Source organism: Triticum dicoccoides, chromosome 3A (genome assembly GCF_002162155.2).
Source record: "Triticum dicoccoides isolate Atlit2015 ecotype Zavitan chromosome 3A, WEW_v2.0, whole genome shotgun sequence".
Lineage (NCBI taxonomy): Eukaryota > Viridiplantae > Streptophyta > Magnoliopsida > Poales > Poaceae > Triticum > Triticum dicoccoides.
This window is the reverse complement of record NC_041384.1, coordinates 691416797-691426662: the sequence shown is the minus strand read 5'-3', so window position 1 is coordinate 691426662 and position 9866 is coordinate 691416797. Positions and strand designations below refer to the sequence as shown.

Genomic DNA, 9866 nt, shown 5'->3' with positions numbered 1-9866 from the left:
CGCCGTCGCCGTCGCCCCACTGTGAGCTCTCCCCCTCTAACCCCTCTCCCTCGCCCCCGGCGGCCACCATGGGCGCCGCCCCTCCCCGAGCCCATACACACACAAGCATGATGAACACACACACACACACACGTACATTTGTATGAATTAATGCATGTATATATTAGTATATACGTATTTTGTATGTTTAATTAGTTTAGATTTTTTAGATTATTATTTTTTCACTAGTATATATGTATGAATGCATGTTGGATGGATATAATTAGTGTTTAATTTGTATGGAAATTTTTTATATAATGTTGTTTTTCAGTTTTTTAATGGATGTATAAAAGTTGTGTTTTCTGTTTTTAGTGTTAGATGCTTAATTAGTATGAAATAGCATATAGAATTTTGACATATGCAATGATAGCATAATTAGTGTTATATAGAAATGTTAGAAATTTTAGTTATCAAAATCCAATCATTAAAAAAATGTTACTTTTTGCGGGCATATAGCTAGTATTTGTTCTCGACGATTTCACTGGATCTTGTGTATCATTAAAGTTGACGCCAGAACAGTTGAAATACTGGACTCACTACTCAAAGCAAATAGTGACTATAACATCTTGTTTGGGATAGTCAACAGGTAATTTCAATCATTATTAACTATATATCTCGGCCTATTTAGTTCGTCATTTCATGATATGAACTATTTAATAACCCCTTTATTCATTTTCTTTGTCGGCGGGCAGGGCTTGGGCAAGGTTCATCAGCGTCACGGAAGGCGAATGGAAACGACAGCTGAAATGGTTTCGACCCAAGGTAAGTAATTAAGTAGTACTAGCTAGCTAGCTAGCTGACATCTCTTTAATTATCATGCTTGATTAATTATTATCTGATCAAATTAAATTCCATTCTCGTAATAAAGGCCCTGAAGCAGGCGCAGGGGACTAATCTGTGCGCATTCTGCGTTTGCGAGAACATTCGCATGATGGCGTCCGAAAGGAGCAGATCTCAAAGACAGGAATGGGTACGCTTGTCAGAACACTATTCACATTTTTTACACCATTATCGATATCTAGTCACACAACTAATACACATGCATATTGATCTCCTTCTTAACAGTTCACAGAGGTGCGGGACAAGCTCCTAAAAACGGAGCGCGTAGAAGCACTTCAGGAGGAAATAGCGGGATTTTTGCACGACCAGGTCATAAATCCGAAGGGAGAATACTATTACCCGCTACCGCCCCCATCGACCAGGTCATGAACCACTTCCAATTGTCATTGTGCTCCGAAGGCACCAATTAGGCTAATGCCACTGGCTCCGAAGGCAACATGCATATGTAGGAGAAATTCTATATAGCTATACATGTGTGTATGTGTGAATTAATATGGTGGTTTGTGAGACATTGATGATATATATATATATATGATTGGTTCTACTAGAAATTATATTTATATATATATGCATAACGTGTACAATGTGTAGTATCGTAAAATACCAGCAAACGAAAAAGAATTAAAATGGAAAACACAAAATTAAATGAAAAAGAAATCATAAAACCAAAACCCCCCCCAAACATTTTAGTACCGGTTGGTGTTACCAACCGGTACTAAAGGGCTCCCGGCCCCCGGAGCTGGCTCGTGCCACGTGGTTGCCCTTTAGCACCGGTTCGTGCTGAACCGGTACTAAAGGGGGGGCCTTTAGTGCCCACACTTTAGTGCCGGTTATGGAACCGGCACTAAAGGGCCTTACGAACCGGTGCTATTGCCCGGTTCTGCACTAGTGCTACTCACACTTCATCGGAGGGGCTATGGTGATGATGTAGAAGCCCTCCGTGATTGATGCCCCCTCCAGCGGAGCTCCGGAACAGGCCCCAACATGGGATCTCGTGGATGCAGAAAGTTGCGATGGTGGAATTAGGGTTTTGGCTCCGTATCTAATCGTTTGGGGGTACGTAGGTATATATAGGAGGAAGCAGTATGTCGGTGGAGCAACAGGGGGCCCACGAGGGTGGAGGGCGCACCTGGGGGTAGGGGTGCCCCCCTACCTCGTGGCCTCCTCTTTTGTGTCTTGACGCAGGGTCCAAGTCTCCTGGGTCTTGTTCGTTGAGAAAATCACGTTCCCAAAGGTTTCATTCCGTTTGGACTCCGTTTGATATTCCTTTTCTTCGAAACCCTAAAATAGGCAAAAACAACAATTCTGGGCTGGGCCTCCGGTTAATAGGTAAGTCCCAAAAATAATATAAAAGTGTATAATAAAGCCCAATAATGTCCAAAATAGTAGATAATATAGCATGGAGCAATCAAAAATTATAGATACGTTGGAGACGTATCAAGCATCCCCAAGCTTAATTCCTGCTCGTCCTCGAGTAGGTAAATGATAAAAACAGAATTTTTGATGCGGTGCTACTTGGCATAATGTTAATGTAATTCTTCTTAATTGTGGTATGAATATTCAGATCCGAAAGATTCAAGATAAAAGTTTAATATTGACATAAAAATAATAATACTTCAAGCATACTAAAAAAGCAATCATGTCTTCTCAAAATAACATGGCCAAAGAAAGTTATCCCTACAAAATCATATAGTCTGGCTATGCTCCATCTTCACCACACAAAATATTTAAATCATGCACAACCCCAATGACAACCCAAGCAATTGTTTCATACTTTTGGTGTTCTCAAACTTTTTCAATCTTCACGCAATACATGAGCGTGAGCCATGGATATAGCACTATAAGTGGAATAGAATGGTGGTTGTGGGGAAGACAAAAAGGGAGAAGATAGTCTCACATCAACTAGGTGTATCAACGGGCTATGGAGATGCCCATCAATAGATATCAATGTGAGTGAGTAGGGATTGCCATGCAACGGATGCACTAGAGCTATAAGTATATGGAAGCTCAACAAAAGAAACTAAGTGGGTGTGCATCCAACTTGCTTGCTCATGAAGACCTAGGGCATTTTGAGGAAGCCCATCATTGGAATATACAAGCCAAGTTCTATAATGAAAAATTCCCACTAGTATATGAAAGTGATAACATAGGAGACTCTCTATCATGAATATCATGGTGCTACTTTGAAGCACAAGTGTGGTAAAAGGATAGTAACATTGTCCCTTCTCTCTTTTTCTCTCATTTTTTTATTTGGGCCTTTTCTCTTTTTATGGCCTCTTTTCTTTTTTCTTTTTTTCATCCGGAGTCTCATCCCGACTTGTGGGGGAATCATAGTCTCCATCATCCTTTCCTCACTGGGACAATGCTCTAATAATGATGATCATCACACTTTTGTTTTTCTTACAACTCAACAATTACAACTCGATACTTAGAACAAAATATGACTCTATATGAATGCCTCCGGCGGAGTACCAGGATATGCAGTGAATCAAGAGTGACACGTATGAAAGAATTATGAATGGTGGCTTTGCCACAAATATGATGTCAACTACATGATCATGCTAAGCAATATGACAATGATAGAGTGTGTCATAATAAACGGAATGGTGGAAAGTTGCATGGCAATATATCTCGGAATGGCTATGGAAATGCCATAATAGGTAGGTATGGTGGCTGTTTTGAGGAAGCTATATGGTGGGTGTATGATACCGGCGAAAGGTGCGCGGTATTAGATAGGCTAGCAAAGGTGGAAGGGTGAGGAAAGTGCGTATAATCCATGGACTCAACATTAGTCATAAAGAACTCATATACTTATTGCAAAAAACTACAAGTTATCAAAGCAAAGTATTACGCGCATGCTCCTAGGGGGATAGATTGGTAGGAAAAGACCATCGCTCGTCCCCGACCGCCACTCATAAGGAAGACAATCAAAAAATAAATCATGCTCTGACTTCATCACATAACAGTTCACCATACGTGCATGCTACGGGAATCACAAAATTTAACACAAGTATTTCTCAAATTCACAACTACTCAACTAGCATAACTTTAATATCACCATCTTCATATCTCAAAACAATTATCAAGTATCAAACTTCTCATAGCATTCAACACACTCATAAGAAAATTCTTTTATTATTCTTGAATACCAAGCATATTGGGATTATTTAAGTAAATTACCATGCTATTTAAGACTCTCAAAATAATCTGAGTGAATCATGAGAGATCAATAGTTTCTATAAAACAAATCCACCACTGTGCTCTAAAAAGATATAAGTGAAGTACTAGAGCAAAACTATATAACTCAAATGATATAAGCGAAGCACATAGAGTATTCTAACAAATTCCAAATCATGTATGGCTCTCTCAAAAGGTGTGTACAGAAAGTATGATTGTGGTAAAATAAAAAATAAAGACTCAAATCATACAAGACGCTCCAAGCAAAACACATATCATGTGGTGAATAAAAATATAGCTCCAAGTAAAGTTACCGATAGAAGTAGACGAAAAGAGGGGATGCCTTCCGGGGCATCCCCAAGCTTTGGCTTTTAGGTGTTCTTATATTATCTCGGGGGCGACATTGGCATCCCCAATCTTAGGCTCTTGTCACTCCTTGTTTCATAATCCATCAAATCTTTACCCAAAACTTGAAAACTTCACAACACAAAACTTAAAGTAGAAAATCTCATGAGCTCCGTTAGCGAAAGAAAATAAAAGACCACTTCAAGGAACTGTAATGAACTCATTCTTTATTTATATTGGTGTTAAACCTACTTTATTCCAACTTCTATATGGTTTATAAACTATTTTACTAGCCATAGATTCATCAAGCAAACAACACACGAAAAACAGAATCTGTCAAAAATAGAACAGTCTGTAGTAATATGTAGCTAGCACAAGATCTGGAACCCCAAAAATTCTAAAATAAATTTCTGGACGTGAGGAATTTATCTATTAGTCATCTTCAAAAAGAATTAACTAAATATCACTTTCCAAATAAAAATGGCAGCAGTTCTCGTGAGCGCTAAAGTTTCTGTTTTTTACAGCAAGATTAACAAGACTTTCCCCAAGTCTTCCCAATGGTTCTACTTGGCACAAACACTAATTAAACACAAAAAACACAACCAAAACAAAGGCTAGATAAATTATTTATTACTAAAAAGGAGCAAAAAGCAAGGAATAAAAATAAAATTGGGTTGCCTCCCAACAAGCGCTATCGTTTAACACCCCTAGCTAGGCATAATATTTCAATGATGCTCACATGAAAGACAAGAATTGAAGCACAAAGAGAGCATCATAAAACATGTGACAAACACATCTAAGTCTAACATACTTCATATGCATAGGCATCTTATAGGCAAACAAATTATCAAGGCAAGCAAAAACTAGCATATGCAAGGAAGTGGAAAGAAACAATAGCAATCTCAACATAACGAGAGATAATTTAGTAACATGAAATTTTCTACCACCATATTTTCCTCTCACATAATAATTACATGTAGGATCATGAGAAAGTTCAACAAAATAGCTATCACATAAAATATTTTCAACATGATCTACATGCATGCAAAGTTGACACTCTTCCAAAATAGTGGGATTAACATTAACTAAAGTCATGACCTCTCCAAACCCACTTTTAATAATATTGCAAACACTATTATCAATCTCATATTCATCATGGGGCTTAAATAAATTTTCAAGATCAAAAGAAGAATCACCCCAATCACGATCATTGCAACAAATAGTAATCCTAGCAAAATTAGCATCCCCAAGCTTAGGGTTTTGCATATCATTAACACAATTGACATTAAAGGAATTTATAATAACATCATTGCAATCATGCTTTTCATCGAAGGAACTATTAAGTATGGGTGCAATAGCAACGATCTCATGTTTATCATAAGGAACTATAGCACATTCATCTTTATAAATATTGGCATCATGGCCACAAGAATAGCAAGCATCATGTTCATCAAGGGATATTTCAATCAAATCATCGAAATCATAATTATCTATAGATTCATGCATATCATTATTTTCTTCCGAAGCAACGGTCATTCTTTCAATAAATTCTTTGACATAGACATTGTGAGCATAGTTTTCATAGAAATATTTAAGTATGTCAAAATTTTCAGATTCGTAGAGAGTAATATCATATTTTTCAATCAAAGAAGCAACTTCATAAGCACCCTTAAAAGCAACAAATTCTTCAATTCGTTCGATATCGTAGTAACTGTAAACACCTTTTGCATAAGAAGATAAGATTTCAATATCATTAAACTCATATAGGTAGGGGAGGTGTTTTTTAGGGTTCTTAGAGCAACAAGTAAAATCACAAATTTCACAAAGATTCCAAGCATAACACAACAATCTGTTTATTTGATTCCATAAGAGTCTCCCTTTTTCAGACAAACGGTGACGCACAAAATGAGCATGCTCATCTAAAGATTTCCCATCAACTAGGCTAGTTGGGGTATCAGCACGAGCGCATAAGGGTCGAAGATGATCTAAGTAGAACACTTTAAGTGGATCCATATCAATAGATTTTTAGCAAGCAAAGATGCAAGCAAATAGAAGGCACATGGAAACACAAACAAGGATACATATGGGAAGAAGGCAAATAGAGAAAGAGAGGGAGGATAGAGAGAGAGAGAGGGCGAATAAAACGGCAAGGGTGAAGTGGGGGAGAGGAAAACGAGAGGCAAATGGCAAATAATGTAATGCGGGAGATAGGGATTGTGATGGGTACTTGGTATATTGACTTTTGCGTAGACTCCCCGGCAACGGCGCCAGAAATGGCTCGTTGTCGGGAGTCCAAATCTTGACTTGACCTTGCGTAAGCCTCCCCGACAACGGCGCCACAAATCCTTCTTGCTACCTCTTGAGCACTGCGTTGGTTTTCCCCGAAGAGGAAGGGATGATGCAACAACGTAGTGTAAGTATTTCCCTCAGTTTTTGAGAACCGAGGTATCAATCCAGTAGGAGGCTACGCGCCAGTCCCTCGTACCTGCACAAAACAAATAAATCCTCGCAACCAACGCGATAAGGGGTTGTCAATCCCTACACGGCCACTTACGAGAGTGAGATATGATAAGATAATATTTTTGGTATTTTTATGATAAAGATGCAAGGTAAAATAAAAGCAAAGTAGAAAGCAAAGGAAATAACTAAGTGTTGGAAGATTAATATGATGAAGATAGACCTGGGGGCCATAGGTTTCACTAGTGGCTTCTCTCAATAGCATAGGTATTCTATGGTGGGTGAACAAATTATTGTTGAGCAATTGACAGAATTGAGCATAGTTATGAGAATATCTAGGTATGATCATGTATATAGGCATCACGTCAGAGACAAGTAGACCGACTCCTGCCTGCATCTACTACTATTACTCCACTCATCGACCACTATCCAGCATGCATATAGAGTATTAAGTTAATGAAAACAGAGTAACGCCTTAAGCAAGATGACATGATGTAGAGGGATAAACTCATGCAATATGATGAAAACCCCATCTTGTTATCCTCGATGGCAACAATACAATATGTGCCTTGCTGCCCCTACTGTCACTGGGAAAGGACACCGCAAGATTGAACCCAAGGCTAAGAACTTCTCCCATTGCAAGAAAGATCAATCTAGTAGGGAAAACCAAACTGATAATTCGAAGAGACTTGCAAAGATAACCAATCATACATAAAAGAATTCAGAGAAAATTCAAATATTATTCATAGATAGACTTGATCATAAACCCACAATTCATCGGTCTCAACAAACACACCACAAAAAGAAGATTACATCGAATAGTTCTCCACAAGAGAGGGGGAGAACATTGTATTGATATCCAAAAAGAGAGAAGAAGCCATCTAGCTAAAAACTATGGACCCGTAGGTCTGAGGTAAACTACTCACACTTCATCGGAGGGGCTATGGTGATGATGTAGAAGCCCTCCGTGATCGATGCCCCCTCCGGCGGAGCTCCAGAACAGGCCCCAAGATGGGATCTCGTGGATACAGAAAGTTGCGGCGGTGTAATTAGGGTTTTGGCTCCGTATCTGATCGTTTGGGGGACGTAGGTATATATAGAAGGAAGGAGTACGTCGTTGGAGCAACAGGGGGCCCACAAGGGTGGAGGGTGCGCCTGGGGGGTAGGCGCGCCCCCTACCTCGTGGCCTCCTCTTTTGTGTCTTGACATAGGGTCCAAGTCTCCTGGGTCTTGTTCATTGAGAAAATCACGTTCCCGAAGGTTTCATTCCGTTTGGACTCCGTTTGATATTCCTTTTCTTCGAAACCCTAAAATAGGCAAAAAAAACAGCAATTCTGGGCTGGGCCTCCGGATAATAGGTTAGTCCCAAAAATAATATAAAAGTGGATAATAAAGCCCAATAATGTCCAAAACAGTAGATAATATAGCATGGAGCAATCAAAAATTATAGATACATTGGAGATGTATCAATAACCTCTTCTCACCGGCAAGTTTAAAATCATAATTGAGCTCTTTAATAGCCCAATATGCCTTCTGTTCTAGTTCGAGAGGTAAGTGACATGCTTTTCCATAAACCATTTTATACGGAGACATACCCATAGGATTTTTATATGCAGTTCTATAGGCCCATAATGCATCATCAAGTTTCTTGGACCAATTCTTTCTACACCTATTAACAGTCTTTTGCAAAATTAATTTGAGCTCTCTATTACTCAATTCTACTTGACCACTAGACTGAGGGTGATAAGGGGATGCAATTCTATGATTAACATCATATTTAGCAAGAATTTTACGGAAAGAACCATGAATAAAATGTGAACCACCATCAGTCATTAAATATCTAGGGACTCCAAATCTTGGACAAATAACTTCTTTAAGCATTTTAATAGAAGTGTTATGATCAACACTACTAGTTGGAATAGCTTCTACCCACTTAGTAACGTAATCAACAACAACTAAAATATGTGTATATCCATTAGAGGCAGGAAAATGTCACATATAGTCAAAGCCCCAAACATCAAATGGTTCAATAACGAGTGAATAGTTCACAGGCATTTCTTGATGTCTACTAATATTACCAATTCTTTGACATTCATCACAAGATAAGACAAACTTACGGGAATCTTTGAAGAGAGTAGGCCAATAAAAACCAGATTGCAATACCTTATGTGCAGTTCTATCTCCAGCATGGTGTCCTCCATAAGCTTCGGAGTGACACTTGCATAGGATCTGTTCCTGTTCATGCTTAGGTACACAACGTCTAATAACACCATCTACTCCTTCTTTATAAAGATGTGGGTCATCCCAAAAGTAATGCCTCAAATCATAGAAGAACTTTTTCTTTTGCTGGTATGCGAAACTAGGTGGTATGAATTTGGCAACAATGTAATTCACATAATCAGCATACCATGGAGCAGTATGAGAAGCATTTATGACATTTAATTGCTCATCAGGAAAGCTATCATCAATAGGTAGTGGGTCATCAAGCACATTTTCTAACCTAGACAAGTTGTCTACAACGGGGTTCTCAGCTCCCTTTCAATCAACAATATGTAAATCAAATTCTTGTAGCAAGAGAACCCATCTAATAAGTCTAGGTTGAGCATCTTTCTTTTCCATAAGATATTTAATAGCAGCATGATCAGTGTGAATAGTTACTTTAGAATCAACAATATAAGGTCTGAACTTATCACAAGCAAATACAACTGCTAAGAATTCCTTTTCAGTAGTGGCATAATTTCTTTGAGCATTGTCTAGGGTTTTACTAGCATATTGAATAACGTTTAATTTCTTATCAACTCTTTGCCCTAGAACAGCACCTATAGCATAATCACTAGCATCACACTTAATTTCAAATGGTAAATTCCAATCAGGTGGCTGAACAATAGGTGCAGAGATCAATTCTTTCTTAAGTATTTCAAATGCTTCTACACAATCATCATCAAAGACAAATGGTATATCTTTTTGTAATAAATTAGTCAGAGGCCGAGAAATTTTTGAGAAGTCCT

General features: G+C 38.4%; 1 pseudogene; it reads right to left on the bottom strand.

The window, feature by feature from the left end:
* Positions 1-9465, bottom strand: part of LOC119273035 — a 105313-nt pseudogene extending 95848 nt beyond the window's left edge.
* Between the last annotated feature and the right edge of the window lie 401 nt (positions 9466-9866).